At 44.4% G+C, this 24,490-nt stretch overlaps 1 long non-coding RNA gene across 3 annotated transcripts in view; it reads right to left on the bottom strand.

Annotated features, from left to right (window-relative positions):
- LOC309348642 overlaps window positions 1-24,490 on the bottom strand; it is a 126,444-nt gene that overhangs the window by 23,313 nt on the left and 78,641 nt on the right. For 2 of the 3 annotated variants that reach the window (XR_014159497.1, XR_014159499.1), the window contains 2 exons: window positions 2,494-2,579; window positions 433-506 (listed from right to left, as the gene is read on the bottom strand). This is a non-coding gene — a long non-coding RNA (uncharacterized lncRNA). Of the gene's footprint in view, window positions 1-432; window positions 507-2,493; window positions 2,580-24,490 lie in introns of those variants that run through there. The other variant, XR_014159498.1, reaches the window with a different exon arrangement.

Consider the following 24,490-nt stretch of genomic DNA (forward strand, 5'->3'; position numbering starts at 1 on the left):
TCAAAATGGGGTCATGTTGCAATTATGTATGAAAAACTAGATTCAGTAAGTCTCAAGAGGTGAAGATGTTCTCCATTACAGGTCTGTTTCTCTGAATGAAGAACTTGTCTTTAGATGTTCTCAAAAGAGCTGCATGTATCTCTCTACTACAGCAGGTATATCCACAATTGAAAGCTACTCTTCCCCCTGCATTGGCCATACCTGTCAACTTTTCCCTTTTTTTAATGGGAAATTCCCTTATTCTGAATAGGATTCCTCACAAGAAAAGGGAAAAGTTGACAGCTAGGGCATTGGCCAATAAATAAATAAGCAGCCAACAGAAAATAATCTAGCTGTCATTACTAACTAAGTTAAAAATAGTCCAGCCACCATCCTGAATAGTTTTGGAGATTTTGGTGCTATTTCTCTGGAAAAAGAGGTGTCAGAACTCACCATGAATGCCTCTCTTGTTCTCTTATAATGGTAATGGTGCCCATCTGAGAGTTCTGAGTTTTGGTGATTTCCATCTGAAAAGAAGCCATAGATAGATATGAATTTTCTCCCTTAAGGCCAGAGCACTACAAGCAGGGATGGTGTTAGGTGGTTAAAATGACCTCACCAGCAAGCTGTTCTGGGAATTCTCCTGTCCCCGCTCAAGCCAATTTAAAGGGTATGTAGGGGAGTGAAGGGACAAAAGCCCCACTGTACTAGCAGAAGTCCTTATGTAGGCTTCTGCGACTAGGACTAGTTTGTTGAATCCCCCCTCCTTTTCTTTTTTTAATGGGTAGGGGAAGAGAAAGGGCAGGAGATCTCATACCCATCTCAAAAGCCTGTTGGCCACATTCTGACAAGGCCCCTGCCTACAGTGACACCTAATTTAGCACTAAGATGGTTGAAAGGTCAGTTTGCTGCCTGGCTTCTCACCAGAGCAGAAGCGACCAGCCCCACACAACTAGATGGGTAGTAAATGGCACGGCTGCCCTCATCTTAGGTTTTATTCCACTCTTGAGCTTCAACTCATGCCACAGTGACTGCTCTGACAAAGGCAGAATGAAATTCGTCATAATCCTTAAAAGACAGTAAAGAATTTCCTTTTGTCCATAATGGGCTCGTGGGAAGACAATTACCATTAGCTAAATTGACATCTCTATTGTTCTGAAAGAAAGGAAAGATTGGCCCATTTATGGTTAGCACAAGCTTTGCTAAATATTTAACCAAGTTCTACAAGATTGACGTTAATTTCCCCGGAACGTAATTTTATTACCATATGTGAGTGAAGGGGCAGATTATTTTAAAAGCAATGTCATTCTATTCTAAACTGCAAGGCAGTATATCAGATATTCACAACCCGACTTTTTGGATGTATTAAAGTTGTTACCCATCAGAATGGATTAAGCTTCTGCACAATGTGAACAATTTTTGTTCCAAGTCAGTTGAGAGTCTAAGTGGTCACTTTTGAATACAGTCTTTCAGTGGAGTGGTATTTGACTTTTCTTTAGCACTTATTCCAATGAAATCATTACCATGAACTCAACCTTCTTCCCAGCCACCTAAATTATAATAGCATTCTAATCTTCATGCATTCAATAAAAAAGTGCATGCTTATTACATTGGGTCTACACCTGCAGGCAGAATAAGATGGGAGAATACTGAAGTGGTAGAACAGAGTGCTCAACTTTACACTGTAAGTGAGTATTATAATTTCTCAAGGTGGTAGTGTAGAATAGGCAACTTCAAATTGGGAGAAATGCCACTTTTGTTTGTTCCCACTGCTCTCAAGGTGCTCTGCCTCGCTGAGCCAAGGTGCTTGGGCTTCCATCTAAGCCAGGCATGTCCAAAGTCCATTTTGGGGGCCCAATCCAGCCCACCGGTCGGTTTAATCCAGCCTCTGTCTGTGGCAGTTTATTTGTTGGGTAAAATCCTCAAAAAACCTCAAGAATTACAACCCTAAAAAAAGCTCAGCAACTTCAAAACTTCAATCCTAAAAAATAAAAATAGCTCCAACTTTGGGGGGAAATCCTTAAACAAAGGTCAACAACTTTGGTTGGGCTTAGGAACAGTCAGGGCAACGATTGTATTGGCTGACCTTAATTTGTAGCAATTAATGATATTGTCTCATTATGTATTAGGTATATCTGCTTGAGAACACTTCTTGTGCAAATGGCTCTCTTGTCACTCAGTTCATAACTTAAACACAGAATCATAGAGTTGGAAGGGACTCTGAGAATCATCTAGTATTCTAGTACAACCCCCTGCAGTGCAGGAATATGCAGCTGCCCCTTACGGGGAGCGAACCTGCAACCTTGGCATTATCAGCATGACGCTCAAACCAACTGGGCTATCCAACCATCCAAGAGCAGACCCCGAATTTGCACCTTCTTAGAGCCTTGTATGGAAGTGTCACCACCACCACTGAACAGCTCCTTGGCAGCCATTAATATAGGAACCTTCCAGCCCATGCAATTTTTCGTTGCCCATCAAAACCCTGCTTTTCTATGGCATGTAGTTAGTTACCTGGGCTCCATTCCTCTCCTGCCTCCTGGTACTCATTTCCTTTCTCCATTTTTGCTGCTGTTCTGAACTCAGTTCCATTGAGGAGCCTAGGGAACAAACACATCACTTTGTGATGTACAGCCTCGTACAAGAAAGCCTCAATTCTCTAACTTTTCTGTTTCTAAGCTTAACTACACTGGTGCCAGTGACCCGCTCTTATCCAACTCCTCTCATTTTTAACAATTGGGTGCCCACTTGTCTGTCTGGCATCTCTCACCATACATTTTTCTCCATATTTGGCATGTGAAATTTCCTACCTCCATTTGCCCTGTTTCATTCTGTAACAAGCCTCCTATTAATCCAAAATCAATCAACCTGTCTGTCTTTCTGTCTGTGTGTCTTGATTCTGAACCTTGGCTTGTCCTCTGAATACTCATTTCCTAGTATGCAGTATAATATCCCCAAGGCAAACAAGACTCTAAGCTAAAGATCTCATTGCATGTACACACTTACATATTTGTCACCATGCACGCACGTAATGGAAAACATCTAGTAATATTACCACAATAAGAATAAATACTGTCCCTGCAAGTAGAAAGGTAGTACTGTATATCAGGGGGAAAGCTTATGGTCCTAGTCCAGGCCTGTGCTTTTAAAAAAATCCAGTTTTTAAAATAGGGAAACATTCAAAAATGGGTATGAAATAGAGTGGTCCACCTCCATCACCTCACCTCATTCTGTTGCACATGTAGACAAGTCCTGTCAGCACCCCTTGTTACTAGTGGCCTCTTGAATGTGGATAAGAAATGGCATATATGAAATCTCAGTTTTGAGTAGTTATTAGTGATTATCACAGTTCTTATTTAGTTTTCCTATGTATTTTAGTGCCTACAGTTATATTTCAGTCAAATGCATTATACCCTCGTTTAAAAAATACGGCTGCTCCTGTATCTTGAATAATGAATTCCACTGAAGAAATGGCTACAAGCAAATATTTCCACTTTGATAAATGTACTTAGTTTTTCCAGTTAACACACTCAGTTACAGAAGAATGCAAAACTGGCTTGGGCAAAAATGTGGGTTAAAAGTTTACAGGATGACTATCCATTTGGAAAAGCTATTTGCACGGAATAGGAAGCAAAAATCAATGTTACTGTTTTTTCCCCTCCTGGTAAATACAATAACTTCAAGCAAAGAGGTACAATTATTTCTGAATTTAATACAATGGCAAAACTCCTACTTATCCCAGTAGAGTAATAATTTTCCTCTGAATGCGAGTGAGAGAGAATTCTTTAAAGTTTATTCCTAATGCAGGCATTTCACTTGTGAGGGGAGAACCATTTAATACAAATTCATTATGCTTTAATCAGCCATTAGTTCAGGCAGATGGGATGTCCAAAGGATAGTAGAAAGGGAATGCTTTTCACTTTTTCAAATTGCTCTTAAAGGCACTGCTAGGATACTGGCATTCCATCCCACTTGTGTGCGATGTGCAATCGATGGTTTGTAGGCACATCTCCTAAAGAGCCCAATTTATAGGAAAGATCTTCCATTTCAACCCAGCCCCTGCATTCTATTAGTAAAATAGCCACAGTGTTTTCTTAATGCGTGTCACAGGAGTTCAAAGAAGTTTGAATCTACACCAAGGGGAGTTTACATGTGTGTAGCTAATGCCTATTGGCAGCCAGCACACTAACAGCAAAGGCCAATGTGTTCATTTGGCATTTTGAGCCTCTGTTCGCTCAAGCCATTAAATGGCTTCCATTGATTTCAGAAGAGCTGACTCAGGGCTTGGTGACCTGCAATTTATTGCTCAGTTGCAGTTTTTTGTCTTCAGAGCTCCTCGCAGCCGTGTTAGCTAATCAATCCTCCAAACACCTCTGCGCAGTCGGTAAGTAATACAACTTAAATAATTAAGTAATTTGGATTTGCCATTTTCCACCTTTCTTTGTTTAAGAGGTGGCTGAATCAGTTAAGACAAGCGATGATGGATGACTTATAGATCCCTGGGAGAGCAAAAACGCCAACTGTAGGGGAAAGTACCAGGGCTGATTTCCACAGAACAGCAAACCTGGGGGGGCAGGGAGGCATATTTGCAGATACCCAGAGGGATGTGGAAGTGGGCCTTGTAAATTTAGATCTGAGACTGACCATGGAGCCAAGCCTTCATTTCAGATTCCTGCATCAGACCACACACAGCCAGCTCCGCAATGGAGTGCTCAGAAAGGAATGCAGAGTGAGTTCCAGGGAACTAAAGATTGAAAATCCTCAACCAGGCATTCATACTGCATGCCCTGTAAAGCCCTCCCACCATGTTAACCCACAGACATTGGCATGCGTATATGAAATGCAGGAGATTTGGAGATAATTTGCAATACAGTGGTACCTCGGGTTACATACGCTTCAGGTTACAGACTCTGCTAACCCAGAAATAGTGCTTCAGATTAAGAACTTTGCTTCATGATGAGAACAGAAATCGTTCTCCGGCGGCGTGGCAGCAGCAGGAGTCCCCATTAGCTAAAGTGGTGCTTCAGGTTAAGAACAGTTTCAGGTTAAGTACGGACCTCCGGAACGAATTAAGTACTTAACCCGAGGTACCACTGTACTGAAATTCTGTTTCTTAACCATCAAACTATGTGTTTAAAGATCAGAATGTTGCTGAAATTTGGGAGCTGGGATAAAGAGTAACTTCGTTGTGACTTCTTCCATTCAATGAAGAGCTGAAAGTTTTATTTTTGTCAATGCCTTTCAAAAAATGGCATAGTCTATGCACCTGGACTGGAGAGAGATTATATTGACAATTCTATGATGGCTAGATGCGAGAATGTCTATTGATTTGTTGTTGCTCCTGAAGAAGCAAATGAAAGTATATATCAGATATATACCTTTTTGACTACTCCAACTCTTTCTCCCAAATCTCCAATCTTAGTCTGATGTCCCAAGTTCTCCTAGGTTTCCCTACAATGCAGGCAAGGGGGCCATTGCTATACATCAGAACTCCCTTTAACAGTGTCATAAAGAGGGATTTTCAGCATATGTAGATTGTGCAACACCCTATATTATTAACATCAGGCATGTAAGCAATGCTAGAATGCAATAACGAGGGGTGTGCATTGGTTATGCACATGATCTGAATAGTGAGGTATATTGAGGTGGGGTGGTTTATTTTTGAGGGTGTGGGTCTTCCTCTTCTGTGTCAAAGCACAATGTCAATAACTTCCCTCCAGTTGGATCAGGGCTGTTACAAAGCCTTGTGTTGCTTTGTCCTTTCAGTACTTTTCTGTACCTTATAGAAAGCTTTACATGCTTTTCTATATCTCTATGTTCCTTCGGGTCCATGGGCTTTTCAAGCAGTGAGGTCATCCAAAAGTTGCCTGTGGACGACTGAAAAAGACTAGATTTATTTATCTGTTAAAGCACAATTGTGGATGTTTAAAAAAAGAAGAAGTTAAAAGCCTCTTTTTAAAATCCTACATCTCTCTGCTTTAACAACAAAACCCAGAGTTTTTCAGAACTCCACTCTGTGTTCTAAGCATCATCATATTGTAAGGCCTTTTGTAGGACAGAAACAAGCACTGGAAAAACCACTGTGAAGCTGCAAGGTTTTTTAAAAAATGTACAGCCAATAATACACACCATTTAGCCTCCTCTTAATTATTTTAAGGTGAGAGAGAGACAAACCCCTGCTCTCCCCTTGCTGTAATGCAGGGACGTCCAACTCTCAATAGACTGCGATCTACTCACAGTATAAAAAAACTGGCAGTGATCTACCCAAAGTTGTGGAGCTTTTTTTAGGAAACCAAAGTTGTGGAGCTTGAGCTTTTTTTAGAAAGCTAAAGTTGGGGGGGGGGGACACAGAGCTTCATATTACAGTGGCACCTCGGGTTACAGACGCTTCAGGTTACAGACTCCGCTAACCCAGAAATAGTACCTTGGGTTAAGACCTTTGCTTCAGGATGAGAACAGAAATCATGCACCGGTGGCAGGGAAGCAGCGGGAGGCCCCATTAGCTAAAGTGGTACCTCAGGTTAAGAACAGACCTCCAGAACGAATTAAGTTCTTAACCCGAGGTACCACTGTATACAGAGTGGCTGAGAACACAAATTAGTGATAAAAGTGGAGAGTGTGTGTAGTAAATCAGAAACAAGTAAGGTTTTTTCAAAAAACACAGATACAATGGTACCTCGGGTTAAGTACTTAATTCGTTCCGGAGGTCTGTTCTTAACCTGAAACTGTTCTTAACCTGAAGAACCACTTTAGCTAATGGGGCCTCCTGCTGCCACCGTGCCACCGGAGCACGATTTCTGTAATCATCCTGAAGCAAAGTTCTTAATCTGAGGTACTATTTCTGGGTTAGCCGAGTCTGTAACCTGAAGCGTATGTAACCCGAGGTACCACTGGATAAAAATAAGGTGGATGTTGGGGTGGGTCAGTGCACTCCTCCCCTGGGAATAACATGAATTATATGTATTCCTTTACAAGAAAGAGAAAAGGGTAGGCTCTGGTTGAAAATGTAAAAATCACGGAAGGCAAAAATGTGTTTCTTTCTTGTGTTTAAAAGGAATTCTAAGAAATTCATTCCTCTCTTAGATCCGTGGATACAAAAGAAATATATAGAAAGGACTTCCTTCTCTTAAACTTCCACAGGCACCTTCATTCATCACACCTAGAATCCACACCAGCAGACAATATTCCACTGGACAAATCTTGGTCTTTACTGGCCTCTTTGTGATGTGAAAAGGGGTGGAAACACCGAATCCACACACAATGCAGAACCCTCCTATTTCAAAGAATCAAAGCCTTCCTTTTCATTGGGCTCAGACAAGGTTAAAAACTTTTATAGTTGATTTCTTAAAAAAATACTCAATAAGTTACTTTCCCTTTATTCTCTCTTGATCCTATAAGGTTTTTATATGCAACTTTCTGCTATAACATGCCGTCATAAAGTGTTTGTGTGTTTGGGACTTCTTCTTAACTACAGAAGTCCACTCGCCTCTGAATTGTTGACAGCAATTTCAAGTGTAGGACTGAATAGTTCATCCCTTTGTAACTGGTATGTTGTCAGAAGATTGTTTGACTCTTAGTACAGTTTAAAGAAACACACAACAGGCTCAGGATCTCCGCTATTAAACTTGTAAATATTGCATACGTCTGGTTGACTGACTGACTGACTGACTGACACACACTCTCTATGTGTCCTTCTGTCTCTCTTACACACACACACAGGAAAAGCCTTCCTATAACCTATTACCAAGCCCCCACAACTATTTTAAAAGACTGGGAATGTTTGTAATCAACACTGACACAGTTAAAGGGAAAAGATGGGTCCTTTTTGTTTTTCAGAGAGACAAGATCATTCACCAAGTTTTATCTTTTTCAGGTTGTGTACCATAACCAGATTTTTGTCAAAATGCAGGAACAAGGCCAACACATGAACTAGGGTCACATTTTATTAATGGCAACAGCAGGGGAAATGAGAATTGTGAGAACTGCAACCTCAACCTTAGGTGAGCTGAATTCTGACCACACCCAAGAGCATAGCCCCAAAGCCAGGGCCCCACCTTAAACCGAGTAGGAAGGTCTTCCTTATGCAGCCCCACAAACCCTCATGAAGCCCCACAACTCTGGCTAGGTGTGGCAGGATAGCCTCAAGAACATCCCATATCCAAGCTATGGGTCCCCAAACTCAGAGCAGCTGGCCTCCAGAAATGCCTTTCAACTCCAAAGGTCCTTAAGTTCTCTTATCTAACATAAACTTTTCCCTTATGTAACATAAATTCCCCCCGCACCTTCCTGCCAGACAATGTGACCAAACCCATCTAGTTAACTGTACCCATCCCAAGAGACTTACCACCTTCTGCATCCAGTACAGAGTTGGCCAAGCAGAATGGGGAAAGCAAAGTAGAAACAACAACTACAACAACAACTACAACAACAACAAACTTAGTTCCAAAGCCTGCACTTGAACAGAGAATGGACTAAGAAGGTGCAGAAAGGCTGAAGAGTCCTCTGTAGGCATGGCATGATTTTATAAATTACACAGCCACACAAAGCTCCACACATGCAGACACCAGTGTGTGAACACATGCCTACCACTGCAATGCCCCATCTTCCTCCCTGGCTGGCCACGATGTTATTCACTGTCACAGCACAGCACGGCCAGAGGGAGCAAATTAATCTAAGGAAGAGCTTTCCAAACTTTTCATGTTGGTGACACACTTCTTAGACATGCATCATTTTGCAACATGGTAATTCAGTTCTACTAGCAAACCGGAAGTTAAACTAACACCTTTCCAGCCCCGGGAGGAGTGTGGGGAGGGTTTGCGCGACACACCTACACACTGCAGCCGACACACTAACATGTTGCGACACACAGTTTGGAAAGCGCTGATCTAAGTACTCGTATAAAGTTAGAAATGTGTGGGGTTTTTTTTTTTTTTTTAAAAAAATGTGAGTCCTGGAAGACCTTACCACATATCACCCATGGCCTGGGAAGGGCCCTGACTGACTCCAGCTACAAAAGCTTAAGCTGCTGAACTGACTCCTGGGCTGCGGCACTGTTTGGAGGGAGTTTTTGTTGGAGAGAGGGTTGCTGCTGTTGGGTTTTCGTATCTTTATTTTAGCTCTTGTGATTTACAGGGAAATTGCTAAGTTTGCTTGTGTCTTTTTAATCTTTTGTTTATGGTTTTATAACTACTTTGGTTATATTGTATTTTTTCATATTGTAAGCCGCCTTGAGCATGGTTTGAATTGTGGAAAGACGTCATACAAATAAAATTGTATATGTATATATGTATACAGTGCTTTTTTCTAGGGGCCACAGGAGTACGCATACTACTAAACATTTTGTGAATCTTTGTACTTTTGTCCATTTACTGTATTTCTCCCTCCCCCCCATCTGAACTATAAAATGATGATTTTCTTGAGTCAAAATGAGAGTACCACTAAACTTTTTTTAAAAAAAGAAAAAAGCACTAAATGTATATATTTGAGGGCTTTGTAGCACTGCAGGAAAATTGCTTCCTGAGGGATTTAAATAACATGTTTAAGGAAACTGCAAAGCACCATCAAGCAATGGTCTTATAGCAGCTGGCCCTTTATATTTGTCTATATTGTCTTTCTCTCCCATAGTCTCTAATAAAGCTGTGGGAGTGTGTGTTCAAAAAACAAACAAGCAATCAAAATAGTGTCCCATTTCTATGTTGAAAAAGCAGCTTCCAAATGCGGCGGAGGGTATGCCTATTCAGAGTGAGAGCAGGACGCATTTCCCTCACTCTGAACTGGCTTTGAGATGGCATCATTTAGCTACTTAGCTATGTGATCACACACCATGACACCCACAACATAATTCCCAGTTGACTAGGAACATAATTATTGACAACAACTTGTTTTATATGGGCAGATTGGAGGCAAGGTGGCGCAAATCAGGGACCAAAATGCAGTGAAATGTCTGTGTGTTTGAAGGAATGTTTCAGCCCCTGAAAACTTCCTTTTTGCACTACAAATGTTCATCTGTGCACTTTTGACATTGCCCCCATCACTAGCAAGAGGAGAACTACCATGGGTGCTTTGGCTGAGATTCCTGCATTGCAGGGGTGTTGGGCTTGATGACCCTCAGGGGTTCCTTCCAGCGCTACAACTCTATGATTCTATGATCATCACTTCCTCCTCCTTTCAGCTGCAGAAGGGGCTTTGTTCCTGTGTTATTCTGTCCCAGGTCTCCCCCTTGTAGCTGTTGTGATAAGTGTGAGGTGCCACAGCGGAGTACATGCTGTTACGTACTGTATCTTAAGCTTCTGCTTCTGCTCCTGCTGATCAAAGAAGCTTGGAAAGTTTAAATATGCTGTTCCTAAACACATTTAAATACTTTAGATATAGACCCAAATAATGCCTTTGAGTCTGCGGGAAGTCAAGCTTGAAGGGATTTAACAATAAGATATAGATTGAATGCACAAGTCAAAGCAATCTAAATCGTAAAAGATGAACCAAGCAGAAAAAGCTGGTGGGGAAACATATTTCCACAAGCAACTACCCACCAGAAAACAATTGGCATCATATATTAAACTTTGCATCAGATTTAATCCCAAGCCGTCCTGAATTCCCTTACCTTTGAGTTCACCTCAAAGAGTCACCCTTGATTATTCTCTCTAAATGAAAGCTGTAGCACCATCTAGTGCACTACAATGGTAACGATCAACCAGAGAGTTATTGTGCGCTGTGTGTGTGAGGATTAATACATCCTCATTTAACCTTCTCTATGCATCTAGCTAGTTTCCAATGTTTACTGTACAACTGGGGGCTCCATGCCTGATTCGAAACCCCAGAAGGTCAGGGTTCTAAATCACATGGGGAGCCTCCATGGGTATTCCCCACTCCAGAAGTTTGCTCTCCAACTCATGGGGAGTGACAGAGACACACGCAGAGGTAGATGTCATCACACTCAGCTGGGGAAAAATATATGCTCCCTATCCCTGGACACAGACCACTTGAATATTCCAGTATATCCCTCCTTTGTCAAGCCCAAGACTCTGATCAGGTATCACCCATAGGACATAACCCAGACTGATAGTCCAGTCGACAGAAAATCAATAGAAAACCCAGAAAAAAGTATTTGATAACCTTGAAATTGCCATAGGTTTTGTAATTTTATTGCAATGGATTAAACATATTTATTAATTTTCTTACATTAGTATCCTGCTTTTCAGCTATCTTGGGAACATACTCTAGACCATACCCTAGTAATCACAGAATCAAAGAATTGTAGAGTTGGAAGGGACCACAAGGGTCATCTAGTCCAACCCCTTGCAATGCAACCCTCTTGCCCAATGTCAGGCTTGAACCCATGACTCTGAGATTATCAGTGTCGTGCTTTATCAACTGAACTATCACTCTCATTAGATACAGTGGAATAGACAGTGGGAACCTATCCAGGACAACGCAACAACCAGAGAAGTGCCCCAAGACCTAGCCTTTCGATCCAGTGCAGAATAAAATGATGAAGGGAAGCAAGAGATGTTGGCATTTGTTTGTGAGCAGACCCTCACGCCTGGCCCCTTGAGAAAAGAGCACAACCCTGATTTGCAAATGGACAGAGCAGCAGGGATGCAGTTGACACTAGACTGCACACCTCAAAACTGCCCAGCAGTTTCTGAACAGGATGAAGTAGACTATCATGAAGTCATGGGTGGTGGCAATGTTCAGAATAATGAATCCACACACGAGATTTTGAGGAAGGGGATCTCTGCTATGAGATGTGCGCTCTCTCTCTCTCTCTCTCTCTCTCTCTCTCTCTCACACACACACACACACACACACACACACCTGCCTCTGTAGTGGGAACAATACTAATGATCTGAAATGCTTTGTGACAATCTCACTACACAGATGGTGCAAAATGTTTATCAGAACCTGAGATACGCTGTTCCCTGGGGCAAAGGAACTGTAATCCATCCACCCTGCCAAAGCTGTTTTATATATTGCAAAAAATAATGAATTAACTGCTTAGAGAAGTGCTGGGGTCCCTTGGGCAATTATAGCGGCACCTTCCCTAGCAGGTTCAATTTGTCCAGTATTGAATGCAATCCCCCACACCACTCTGAACAATGACTTCTGTTGAGGCAACTAATCACCCATGAATGTGTGGTGCGGCTGTTTCTGCTCAACTGGTTCTGAAGCGATGTACTGACTGCTAGAAATAGGAATGTGTGTGTCCTGTTTTGTACTCGTCGCCCTTTGGGAGCAACAGAGTTACTTAATAATATGAGCCACCAAGCATGTTGCCAGCAGCGGATGCTTCTGTGCTGCAAGACAAAGAGGCAGAGGAAGAACTCTTGTCTTCTTCTCCCAAGAAGAAGCAGAGTTTCCAGGTGTCCTTTTGCCCTGAAGGAAGAGATGGCTTAAGGCCCCACTTTGTACATTATCTAGGGGGATGGGATGGAAAAGATGACAGGGCCTTTTAAACCTGTGTCGAAGAGGGATTTTCAGCACCTTTCACCATGTCTACTAGCCATGAGAGGGACGCGGGTGGCGCTGTGGGTAAAACCTCAGCGCCTAGGACTTGCCGATTGCATGGCCGGCGGTTCGAATCCCCGCGGCAGGGTGCGCTCCCGTCGTTCGGTCCCAGCGCCTGCCAACCTAGCAGTTCGAAAGCACCCTCGGGTGCAAGTAGATAAATAGGGACCGCTTACCAGCGGGAAGGTAAGCGGCGTTCCGTGTGCTGCGCTGGCTCACCAGATGCAGCTTGTCACGCTGGCCACGTGACCCGGAAGTGTCTGCGGACAGCGCTGGCTCCCGGCCTATAGAGTGAGATGAGCGCACAACCCTAGAGTCTGTCAAGACTGGCCCGTATGGGCAGGGGTGCCTTTACCTTTACCTTACTAGCCATGAGGGGTATGGTCCCTTTCCACTGTTGTAGAAAGTATCCCTCAGAATACCAGATTCTGGGCATCCCGAGTGGGGAGAATGCCCCAGCACACTCAGACCCTGCTTGGGAGCTTCCCCCATAAATCTGGTTGGTCACTGTGAGAACAGGATGCTGGACTAGATGGACCACTGGCCTGATCCAGCAGGGGTCTTATGTTCTTATCCTGCCCTACGTGAAAAGCTTCACATGTTTGAGGTCTCTCTTTCAGACCCTCCAAGTGCCCCTATTTTCCGGGGACAGTCCCAGATTTCCAGAAGCCATCCTGGTTTCTGATTTGATCTTGGAATGCCCTGTTTTTCCTTAGGGTGTGTTTTCATTGGAGAACTGTTGGAGGGTATGGAGTTATGCAACCCCTGAGCCAAGGTGATATGTAACTATACAACCTTTGGAAATTTAAAATATATTTTTAAATATTTAATGCACTATTATGCTTTTATATATCTTGGAAGCTGCCCAGAGTGGCTGGGGCAAAGCAGTCAGATGGGTGGGGTATAAATATTATTATTATTACTGAATAGGACATCCCCATTTTAATAGGAGAAATGTTGGAGGGTATGCTCTTTAAGAGCAGGCTTGGATTGTAAGAGCAGTTCTCCTTCCTCCTTACATGCGTGTGGCTTCTTCCTTTATCCAATTCTGGCTAGTTAGGATGTTTTAGTCAGTTAGTCTCCAGGCGTGGAGAACCTTAGGCACAACCACTCCTGGCCTCTGTCTCTGGTCCTCAGAAGTCTCCCCAGACCACACTCCCCGTTGGTCCTGTTTTGCAAACTGAGTGCATGATTACGCTTGATTTTTCCGGAGGAAGGACAGAGATGAGTGAGTGCGTGTGTGTGTCGAAAGCGATCTACTGTATAACAGTAAAAACTCTGTGCATTGCTCTGCCCACTTTTGTCTCTGCCCACCCCTGGCATGGGGCTATGGGAAGGTTGCTGAGAAGTGAAGGCAATTGTTTGGGCTGACAAATCCTTCTTATACCTGTCTTGTTCAAGGTGCTCGGTTTTGGGTGTGGGTGTGTTTGTTTTGTTTTGCTTTGTTTTCAATGTGTGCCTGTTCTTCCTGGATAAAAGAAGGTTCTGCAAGATGCCTTCACTCCTCAATTTAGGGGCAGGAAGATCATCATCACCATCACCATCACCATCACCATCATCTTGGTCAGTGAGTAGACTTCACCATTCCTGTCTGACTCAAAACACGCATCCCACTCAGTCAGTAAGGCATGGTTGTCTTGCCTGTTAGATCAGTGCAAAAATAAGCTAGATTGTTCACCAGTTTTATAGGACAGTCTGGGTCTATCTGATCTGATGCCAACTCTTGCTTCCAAGCTTCAGGAAGGCGTCTGTTACTAACAGATCTTTTTTATCAGCCGCTTGGGAATGAAACAGTTTGAAAATGCTGCTTTGTTTTTGTTTTTAAAAGTCAATGGAAATGCTGCAAAAAAAATTCCTTGCATAGTATCAACAGACTGCTCTTTATGTCATGTGACAGCAAAAGTCTGTTTAGCCCATCTGCTTATAGGCGAGTTTCAAATGGGGGCCGTGGATCCAAACACTGTCCATCATCCCCAAACACTGTTTGTTTTTAATACATCAAGCCGACAGTATTGTTAGGAAATAGCCTGTGGTTCATTGCCAAAGAGAACAGCATTTTCATAACTGCGGTGTTTGCCAATAAAATGTCAGCACTTCCTCAGACATATTGATGTCAATGACATTCAGCTCCGGTATACTTAGGACAGGAGGTTTGCATAGCAAAAACATATGGTACAAGTTAGCAGATGCTAATTTTTTAAGCGCTGCTGCATCCCAGTTCCATTGAAACAGATCTGCCAAATAGCAGATATACACATACCTCGCCTTCACTCCCTGTTGTCTGGTCACCTGTCTTTTATTTATTATGATTATGTCTCATAAAATAAATCTCCCAGACACTGTACAAATAAAATGAGAACAACAACAAACAACAACAGCAATAACAGAACCGTACTACACTAAAACCACAATAAGACACAACTAGCAAAAAAAACACCTAAATATAACACAACACACAAAAACTTTTCCAACATGATAAAAATGAGCACCAGTTCTACCCTCAACTTATCCATGTGCCATGGCTGACCTAATTTGGGGCTTCCATCACTAAATCAGTCCTGCAAAGACAGTGATGGGAACCTTTCTGCAGTCTGAGGGCCACATTTCCTTCTCTTTAATCTTCTGTGGGGCCACATGCCATTGGGAGGCAATGTGTGTGGAGCAAGGAATTTTAGCTTTGTACAGTAGGCTAATTTCTACAGACACTTACCCCTCTGTCCTCTGTCCAGGGAAGCAAGAAGTGTTATCAGGTTTCAAGGGCACATTCCAGCCAGGCAAAAACACCGGGGGGGGGGGGGGAGAGTGTGAAGCAGGGCTGTTGAGGGATGTGGCCGGAGGAGAGTCTGAAAGGACACGGAGAGAGGCCTCAAGGGTGGCGTTTGGCCCCCAGGCTTAAGGTTTCCTACCCTCCTGCAACATATTGCTACAGACGCCCCACTTCCCTGAGTGGAGAAAAGCCCACAAGCATCAATGAAACAGTTTAATATATTCAATAGAGACAGGAAGTACTGGAGCCATACAAAGCAAACTCGGGGCAAGCAACACTGTGGATCTACTTTCACATTCCAAGTCCTTGTGTTGTGTGTTTGTGGGTAGGCTCTTCACAATTTTTCACTACGGCACAGCTAAGGGTCTAAGGGTTGGGCCCTTCTGGGATCCATGAGGCTATGGATCCAGCAGATCCAAACCCCCAGCACCCTGCTCCCAAGCCTCCATTTCAGGGCTTTCTTATTTCTACTACAGGCATGAGAACTGCCAGTGGTAGGTCTTTTTGCCCTCTTCCCACTAGTGGGCCAGTGGAGGAAGGAACATGCCCACAACCTTCTCAGTCACCAGCATCAGTGGAGGAATTAGGATTTTGCTTTTAGGGATTTCCCCTCCCATATGTGTTTTATTTACAACATGCAAGATGAAAAACAACCATTCTTGCAGCAGGTAGCAAAACAGCTGATCCTGCATCAGGTTACCAGAAAAACAATTGTTTCAGCTGACACAAAGGCTGTAATACATCTCTAAATAACTCCAGGCAGAATTTCTCTATGTGCTTCTCTATTTATAATCTCCAAATTCAAAACTGTGAGAGTGCCTCTAAAACTGTTTCTCTGAACTCCCACTCCCTCTTCCAAAAACAGAAGAGAGAAAGAGAGAGAGAGATTGATTCCCAAACATCAAGGAGAATGTCCTCCGTGAACAAACATAATTAGCCATCATTCCCCACGGGCATCACTGCCCCCTCCACAGTGCTAAGTTGAATTCCACCCTATATCACAAAAACACTGCAGTGTCCAGTGACCTTCATCTTAAGGAAAGCAAATTCGAGGTTTGCAATGGCACCCCTGAAGCCTCTCACTGCTTGGAGAACAAAGCGGTTTCTGTGGTGGCAAACCTTTCTGTCCAAGGAAAGTCATTCTTCTTGTGACATTTCCTCCTGCCAGCAAACAGAGCTCGCAAGATTAGCTGTTCAGCTCTGGATGAAGCACGGTTGCCTTGTAATTAGATGCCGCACCATGCGTCTCACTCTGAGCACCACTCCGCAATGAGGTCCCGCACATGCTGAGGAACCCTTGATTTCTGCTGCTTTCAATGAGACTCTCATGCACACTTTTACTTTTCACATCAGCAGAGAGGCAGCACTTATGTTCCTAGTGGTATTTGATCACCTGCAGCAGCTGTGAACTGCAGAGGAAGGCTGCGAGCTTTAATTGTTTTCAATCATTTTGGAAAGAACAGCCGCAACAGCACTCATCTGATGTGGCAGTTCCCGATTCTGCTTTCCTGGCGGAAGGGAACTTGTTGTCTGAGTTCTTTCCCTTTGGAGATACTTTGGCAGCAGTGTGAAAGTTGCACTGCAAAGAGCCAACTCCAGTGGTGAAGCTGACTCCTCTTGCTGCCAACTCCAGGACCCCCCACCTTCTGTGTGAAGTAACACAGTGCAGTCAAACAACAGTTTTTTTGGGGGGGAGAGGTGGCAGCACCTGCAATGATCTTTGCCACTTGGCACTCGGAACAGGTAACTTGTTCAGGTGTGGAGTGAGATGCTGGCAGGGAGCAGAAAATAATGGATGGCATCAGCATGAAAGAGAGGCCACCCCCCCAGAGCCAGCAGATGCAGGTGGAAGTAAGGAGGGGATGCCAACAGCAAGGGATCGCCTCTGCTCATTCAGATGATTTACAGCAAACATTAGAACCTCCCACCACATGATGGCAGCAGGCAAACAGCAGTTTGCTCCATTTCCCCGACAATTGAATCTGAGACTGCAAAGCAGATATTCTGTTAAGCCTAATATACCTTGTGGGGTTTGTAGCGAGACAAACTGGGGAGGGAGGAACCATTTATGCCGCCTTGAGCTGCTTGGAGTATAAATGTAATAAACAAGGAATAAAAACGCTTAGGAGGACTGAACAGCAAGAAAATGTGACTGGTACCCTTGCCGCCATCTTTTTTTAAAATATTGAATTTGTTACAGTTACTGGCCAGCCATTCCTTTGCTAGGAAGATTGTTTGTTCATGACGCAGAGCAACGGACTATCCATGGGAGGTACCAACAAGTCATTTCATGAACAAGTGTTAGCTCATATACCCCAGTAGTTGCCTACGTTGAATTCCACCCCCGCATTTAAAGTGCATGACTTCTCCCGAAGAATCCTGGGAACTGTGGATGTCTTAGGGTGCTGGGAATGGCAGCTCTGTGATGGGTAAACTACAATTCCCAGAATTCTCTGGGGGAAATAATGTGCTTTGAATGTGTAGGTTGGAATTCAACATCTTCCAGTTGTTCCATCTTCATAAGCCAGACAAAATTATGCCCCCGAGCCAGTTTTTTTGGAGCATGTGGGGGAAGGAGAGTGGGGAAAACCTCATTGCACAAGGGCAAATCCTTGCATGGGCTTCCACTGATGGCACTGGTTAGGTGAACCTCATCCATGAAATTCACCATTTTTGGTGCATGGCTCCTGTACTATGTCTGAAAGTCTGGATAGCATCTTCCAGTCATTGAGCTGGTTGGACCAATGGTCTGATTCTGTATAAGGCAGTTTCCTGTTTTCATATTAACGACAATAACTGATCCAAGGTCACGTAGCAAGCTTCATGGCTGAGTGGGGATTTGAACCCTGAGCAACCAGCTTCTACTTCAACCACTACACCATGCTGGCTTGCCTTTAATGTTCCACCTCCCAGGAAAAATCTATTTGACTGCTCTGTGGTGTGAATGTAGGGACACAGCTCTTGCTGTGGGCAAGCTGTACCTCAGGTAGTCTCAGCAGGTCTCTGAAAGCAGTTATCAACTTGACATATACACATAATTTTTGCAGCAGGACCACAAAATCAACTTCCCATTCTGAGACAAGCAATCATAGCTCACACTGACTGGGAGTCACAACTTGCATCAATTAGAATAATGGAGATCTGCTAGAGATAGTAACATGAAATGAATCGGTTGTGTTTCAACTCCAGACAAATACCATATCGATAGCCGTCTTATTACAATTGTCTCTTTCTTTATTTTTATTTTTTTGCCAATTGGTATTGATTTCCGAAATTTGGAAAACTGTCTCTTTCAGTCTGTGAAACAATATGGTTTGGGGGTTGCCTTTTGTCTTAGCAACTCTTATAAGAATTATGGAATGGAAAAAGAAATATTTTTTTTGGGGGGGGGGGGAGATCAGGTATCCAATGAGGTGACAGCTCCTTGTTACCAATTGCTGAATGAGATTAGCAACCCAATCAAAATTTGATAATCAGGTTTTGCTGAACTGCAGTTCTCAGCATCCATGACCATGCACCATCCTGGCTGGGGCTGAAGGAAGCCCAACAACGTCCAGAGGGCCACTGGCTCCCCACACCCGCCCTCCCAAGTCCTACAGAAACACAGCACATTCTGTTTGTTTGAGTGTGGGAGACCGGGGTCCAAATCCCTCCTCAGCCATGAGCACGGAACTACCTCACAGCTTAACATAAACGGAAAGCTTTTGCGAGGCTGAAAGGTTGGGGAGGCCTCTTGGGTCCCCGGAGAACACAAATGTATGAAAAATCCAACTGCTTATGATGGATCCTGTCTATGATCCTAACCAACGTTCCCCAGTAGTTGCAGCCTGTCCCATTCTATGTTGTGCTGCCTGAGCTGGACAAGGAAGATGAGAAGGGACTCCATCTATTTAGCCTGGGTTTATCAGTGTGGAATTTGTGAGCTTTAAGGAGAGATACACAGAGAGGTGGGAGACATGGGACTTCCCCTTCTATCTGCCCTTAGATTCATAGGAACCTGGGAAGCAGCGTAAGAGCAAGGCAGATCATTGCTCCATCTCACTCAGCATTGTCTACACTGACTGGCAGCAGCTCTCCAGGGTTTCAGGCAGGGGATATTCACGGCCCTATTCCTGCATTGCAGGGGGTTGGACTAGATAACCCTCGGGGGTCCCTGAGACCTTGCATGCAAAGCAGATGCTCGATCGCTATGCTATGGCCCTTTCCCAACTAATTCAGCAAAAGCTCCCTGCCTGCCCAGTTTTACCCCAGCTCTGAACTCTGTCTTATTAGGAAACAAAAACAACAGAGAATTAGAGGCTAATCCAGAATCCCAGCTTTTCGGGTTGTTTAGGGTAAGCTGGAGGTGGGGTGAGAGGGAGAGCATTTCATAAGCAGAATAATAACAGGAGAGAGAGAGAGAGAGAGAGAGAGAGAGAGAGAGAGAGAGAGAGAGAGAGAGGTAAAATTATCAACCTCAAAACTTTTGCCTTGTAGCGCCATCTGGTGGAGAAATGTTATTAAACGCCTTCAAGCAGAGGCTCGCCAAGTGGAACTTTTATTTTAACTGCATTGAATTGGGGTTTGGTGTAGGCAGGATGAGATCTGGCGCCTCAGGCAGCAGATGCTTGAGGGCAGGGAGTGGCAGAGAGGCGGGGAAGAGCTGTGTGTTTGCTATGCAGCCTCCCTAAGCTAGCCTGATGCCCTCAGGTGCAGCCAAGGCAGCCTATGTAAAAGACTTAGCTGGAATTCTGTACAGTTTCGCAGGTGGCGCTGTGGGTTCAAACCACAGAGCCTAGGGCTTGCCAATCAGAAGGTCGGTGGTTTGAATCCCCGCGACGGGGTGAGCTCCCATTGCTCGGTCCCTGCTCCTACCATCCTAGCAGTTCGAAAGCACATCAAAATGCAAGTAGATAAATAGGTACCGCTCTGGCGGGAAGGTAAACGGCGTTTCCGTGCACTGCTCTGGTTCACCAGAAGCGGCTTAGTCATGCCGGCCACATGACCTGGAAGCTGTACACCAGCTCCCTCGGCCAGTAAAGCGAGATGAGCGCCACAACCCCAGAGTCGGCCACGACTGGACCTAATGGTCAGGGGTCCCTTTACCTTACCTGTACAGTTTCTGTGCATGGAAACAAATGGAGTGCTACCTTCTCTTCCACCACAGGCAGCAAACTATCTTTGGGCTGTCCCGGGTATGGAATCAAAAGCACTCTACTGGGGACGTTGTGAGCATTGTTCACTATTGCATATTAGTCACGTTTCAGGTTCCAGAATATCTAAAAATGCCCATATCTTAACCCATTGTATCATTTGTTTTTAATAATCATAGAATTGTAGAGTTGGAAATGGATCCAAAGGTCATCTAGTCCAACCCCCTGCAATGCAGGAATCTCAGCTAAAGCATCCATGACAGATGACCATCCAAGCTGTTTAAAAAGTCTGATGAAGTCCACAACCTCCCGAGCGAGTCTGTTCCACTGTCTAACAGCTCTTACTGTCAGAAAGTTATTCTGATGTTTAGTCGGAATATCTTTTCTTTGGTCCAAGTTCTACCTTCCTGAGCAGGAGGAAACAAACTTGTTACATCTTCCATGTGGCAGCCCTTAAGATATTTGAAGACGGCTATCATTAGTCATGCTGGCCACATGACCCAGAAAAACTGTCTGCACAGCGGACAAACACCGGCTCCCTTGGCCTGTAAAGCGAGATGAACACCGCAACCCCAGAGTCATTCGCAACTGGACTTAACTGTCAGGGGTCCCTTTACCTTTATCATATCTCCTTTCAGTCTCCTCTTTTACAGGCTAAACATACCCAACTCCCTCAACTGTTACTCATAAGGCTTGCTTTCCAGACCCTTCTTGGTTGCCCTCCTCTGCACACGTTCCAGCTTGTCAATATCCTCCTTAAATCGTGATGCCCAGAACTGGACATAGTATTCTACTATAGGTGTGGTCTGACCAAGGCAGAATAGAGTGCTGCTATGATCTGAAGCCTAGAATAGCAATAGCTTTTTCTTGCTGCTGCATCATACTGATATTTCACAGAAGGGGAGAGCAAACTTCAGGCTTGTGGGGTTTTCTTTTTCTGCAGAACCCAAGGATCCAGAAATCAGAACCAGGTACAAAAGAGAGGTTTGCAGAAAGAGGGCCACAAAGTCTTGAGGCAGGGTCTAGGTGAAATGTTGATGAGTTTCCCTGGACTTTCCTCTCAGTGTAGTTGGTACGTACTGTTTAAATTTCTCACAGTGCACCTGAGCACTCACTGTGGTGTCATTCTAGTAGCAGACAGGTGCTACTCCTCTGATCATTGCCCAGTTGTGTTGCAGCTTTTTACTGGAAGGCAGAGGGGGAAGTACCATGTTTCGGGGAAGTTGGCTTGGTGCAAACACACCAGCAATGCCACTGGTTTGGCTCAGCCATTGTGTTTGTACTCTGCTGACCTTGCTGCCATCTTGCACCTTCCCCCATCTATCTCCTGTTAAGCAGCAGCAATGTGACTAACCAGAGGTCAGGTGAGTAGCACTGCTCCACCAGCCCATCCAGTACTGACTCCAGGCCACTGGGAAAATTAAAATGGAGGCAGGCAGGCCCAGCTGTCCAGTGTGGAGAGGCCTAGTGGTGGGACTCCTGAGGCCCTAGCAGTTGCTTGAAAATGCCAGGCACTGATCTTGGGCCCAGGTTATCTTTAATATGAAGGTAAGAGTGTCAGCTGTCACTTGTGTAATGTTGGAGGCCCTGCTTTTTCTCTCTGGTACAACACCCCCCCTCCCAGTTATGAAATGATTAAGTTCCTTTGTGCCTCTTTCCCCCTCTTCTGCCAAGTTTCCTTGGCAACATCACATGACCTGCATAACGGATGCCAATTTCTGGCCATTTTCCTTTGCCGCGTGTGTGTAAAAAGATGTATCCTGAGGTAACTAAAGCCATTCCACGGACCCCTGCACTCAGATCTATCTGCTTATGCGGGAAAAGCAATTTAGTGTGAGAGGATTATGAACAAAATCACAAAGGCACAATCAGCCTCGCAGCTATTCAAGCTACTGAAGGAAGTTAATCCCTTGTATTAAGCAGCCAAAGACTGCACATTCCTTAGGGCCAGGGTGCAACAACTGCGCTTTCCTTTGTTGAACAGACTTCACAACCTTCCCCACTGTTTTACATGGAATTCGGGGCCGATTCTCACAGAAGTGTTTTGCACAGGGCCTGTCGACAGTCAATGGAAGCAGGTTGGAATTGTCAGCCACAGACCATCTGCTGGCTATTATGGTTTCTTTCATTGTTTGCTAGAAAACATGCCCACCCTGCCATAATCCTCAGTTATGTTGCTGGGATATTAGAAAAGAAGCCATTTCACATGACCAGGTAGAATGCGTTGTTACAAAGGTTGTGTACTACCCCTAGTCTGTGCTCAAGATTCCAGGCACTCACCCAGAGTCATGTTCCCGCTGAGAAGCAAGATGCAGCAGAGGCTCTAATATGGTTTAACTACACATATTTACACCTGAGTTTAGGTGAAAGGGGTGCAGATCTTACATCATTGACATCTCAAGAGCAGCCCAGCATTGCAGACAGAGCCATCCTAAACACCATCCCTTTGTTCCTGGCTTCCCAGTCAGCTCTAATGGTCTCTGCCTTCAGCCCCACCACATGGTTTTCTACCTACTTCCTTTATTGCTTCCAAAAAACCCCTGCTCCAAGCAACCCCTCCCCACCCAGCTGTTATTCCAGCCCAGTTTTAAAAGGCACATTTTCCCTCTGAGCACACCCTGCCCCCTCTCTTGTTTTCAATCCTAAACCTTTCTCCACCCCGGTAACTACGGCAATTCTGTTTTGCACACCCCCAAGGATTTCTCTTTGATGGGCCATCAACACATTTTGTCATGTAAACAGCCTCTATTCCAGGTAAGGGCCTAGCTTAGCCTGTAGTTTTCCACTGGCCTGAAATCTTCCATTCTGTACTCCAAATGTTATCTAAATACTGCTGCTTATTGATTCCCACCATTCCATAACAGACTCTGGAACCCCAGCTATAAGGTAAAAAGGTAAATGGTAAAGGACCCCTGGATGGTTAAGTCGAGTCAAAGGCGATTATGGGGTGTGACGCTCATCTTGCTTCAGGCCGAGGGAGCTGATGTTTGCCCACAAGCAGTTCTCCCGGTCATGTGGCCAGCATGACTTAACCACTTCTGACACAATGGGACATCGTGACAGAAGCCAGAGTGCACAGAGAGGCCGCTTTCCTTCCCGCCACAGCTATAGCAGTGTGATGGTGAAAAAAGGGGAGAGGACTCTTCCACCTATATTCATGATCATGCAAGCTACACCTGCTGAAAATGACCTCATATTCACAACTATTAAAGTGCAAGAATCCTGCTCCCTTTCCCATCAAGAACACCCTCATAGTATTCCACCGCAAGTAAAGGGGCTATTATAAATGATTACTAAGTAGCTAATTAATATCCCATTATTTAAACCACTGTATATTTAAAAACAAAGTAACTGACAGTCTATTTGCATTCTGCGTCTGCAGAGTGATGGTGCTGTTCTTGGAAGTGTTTGTTTTAACTAACTTGATTGAAATGTTTATTTGCTTGCACATTAGCTGTAACATAATTGTGTAGCGAGGCCCTGGGGCCCAAAGTTCCCTTTTAGGAATAAACACATGGAAACAAATATTTTGAATTAATGGGATAAGTAAGACCACAACTTTATTGGTTACAGATGTGAGTGGTTTGGCTTAAGCACTGGGTGAAACCGGCTATGTCGTGACTCCTGCCTGTCTGCAGGAAGTCTCTGAAGGGTCAACAACTGGTAGGAGGAGCCCTATGATATACATCAATTAAGAGCACGTCCAGGGTTCCAGATGGGGTCGTGGCATGGCCCTAGCCCATGCCCAGGCTTCGGACAGGAACCATGCCCCCAGATCCCTTTAACGAGATACCCTTAATGAGGAGGGGCAGGCAAAGGCAACCACCTCCCCTCCCATGAACAAGGCTTACCCAATGCCTAACTGCCACTTGAGCCAAATGCCTCGCCACCAACACCTTCACACCTGCAACCAACACATAATGCCCTCAACGATATCAGCCAGCCAAATATCATTTCCCATATTGGAATGGTGAACACCATCAGTACGAAACAAGGCCTCCTGGTTAAAAGTAATTCTGGGGTGCCGCATCACCGGACCATTCAAGAATTGCATGGTTAGCAATTTTCCTGGCCCTGTTGATAGCCGCTGGGTAGGGGCAATCTTGCC

Source organism: Podarcis erhardii (assembly GCF_964252035.2).
Source record: "Podarcis erhardii genome assembly, chromosome: 1".
NCBI lineage: Eukaryota > Metazoa > Chordata > Lepidosauria > Squamata > Lacertidae > Podarcis > Podarcis erhardii.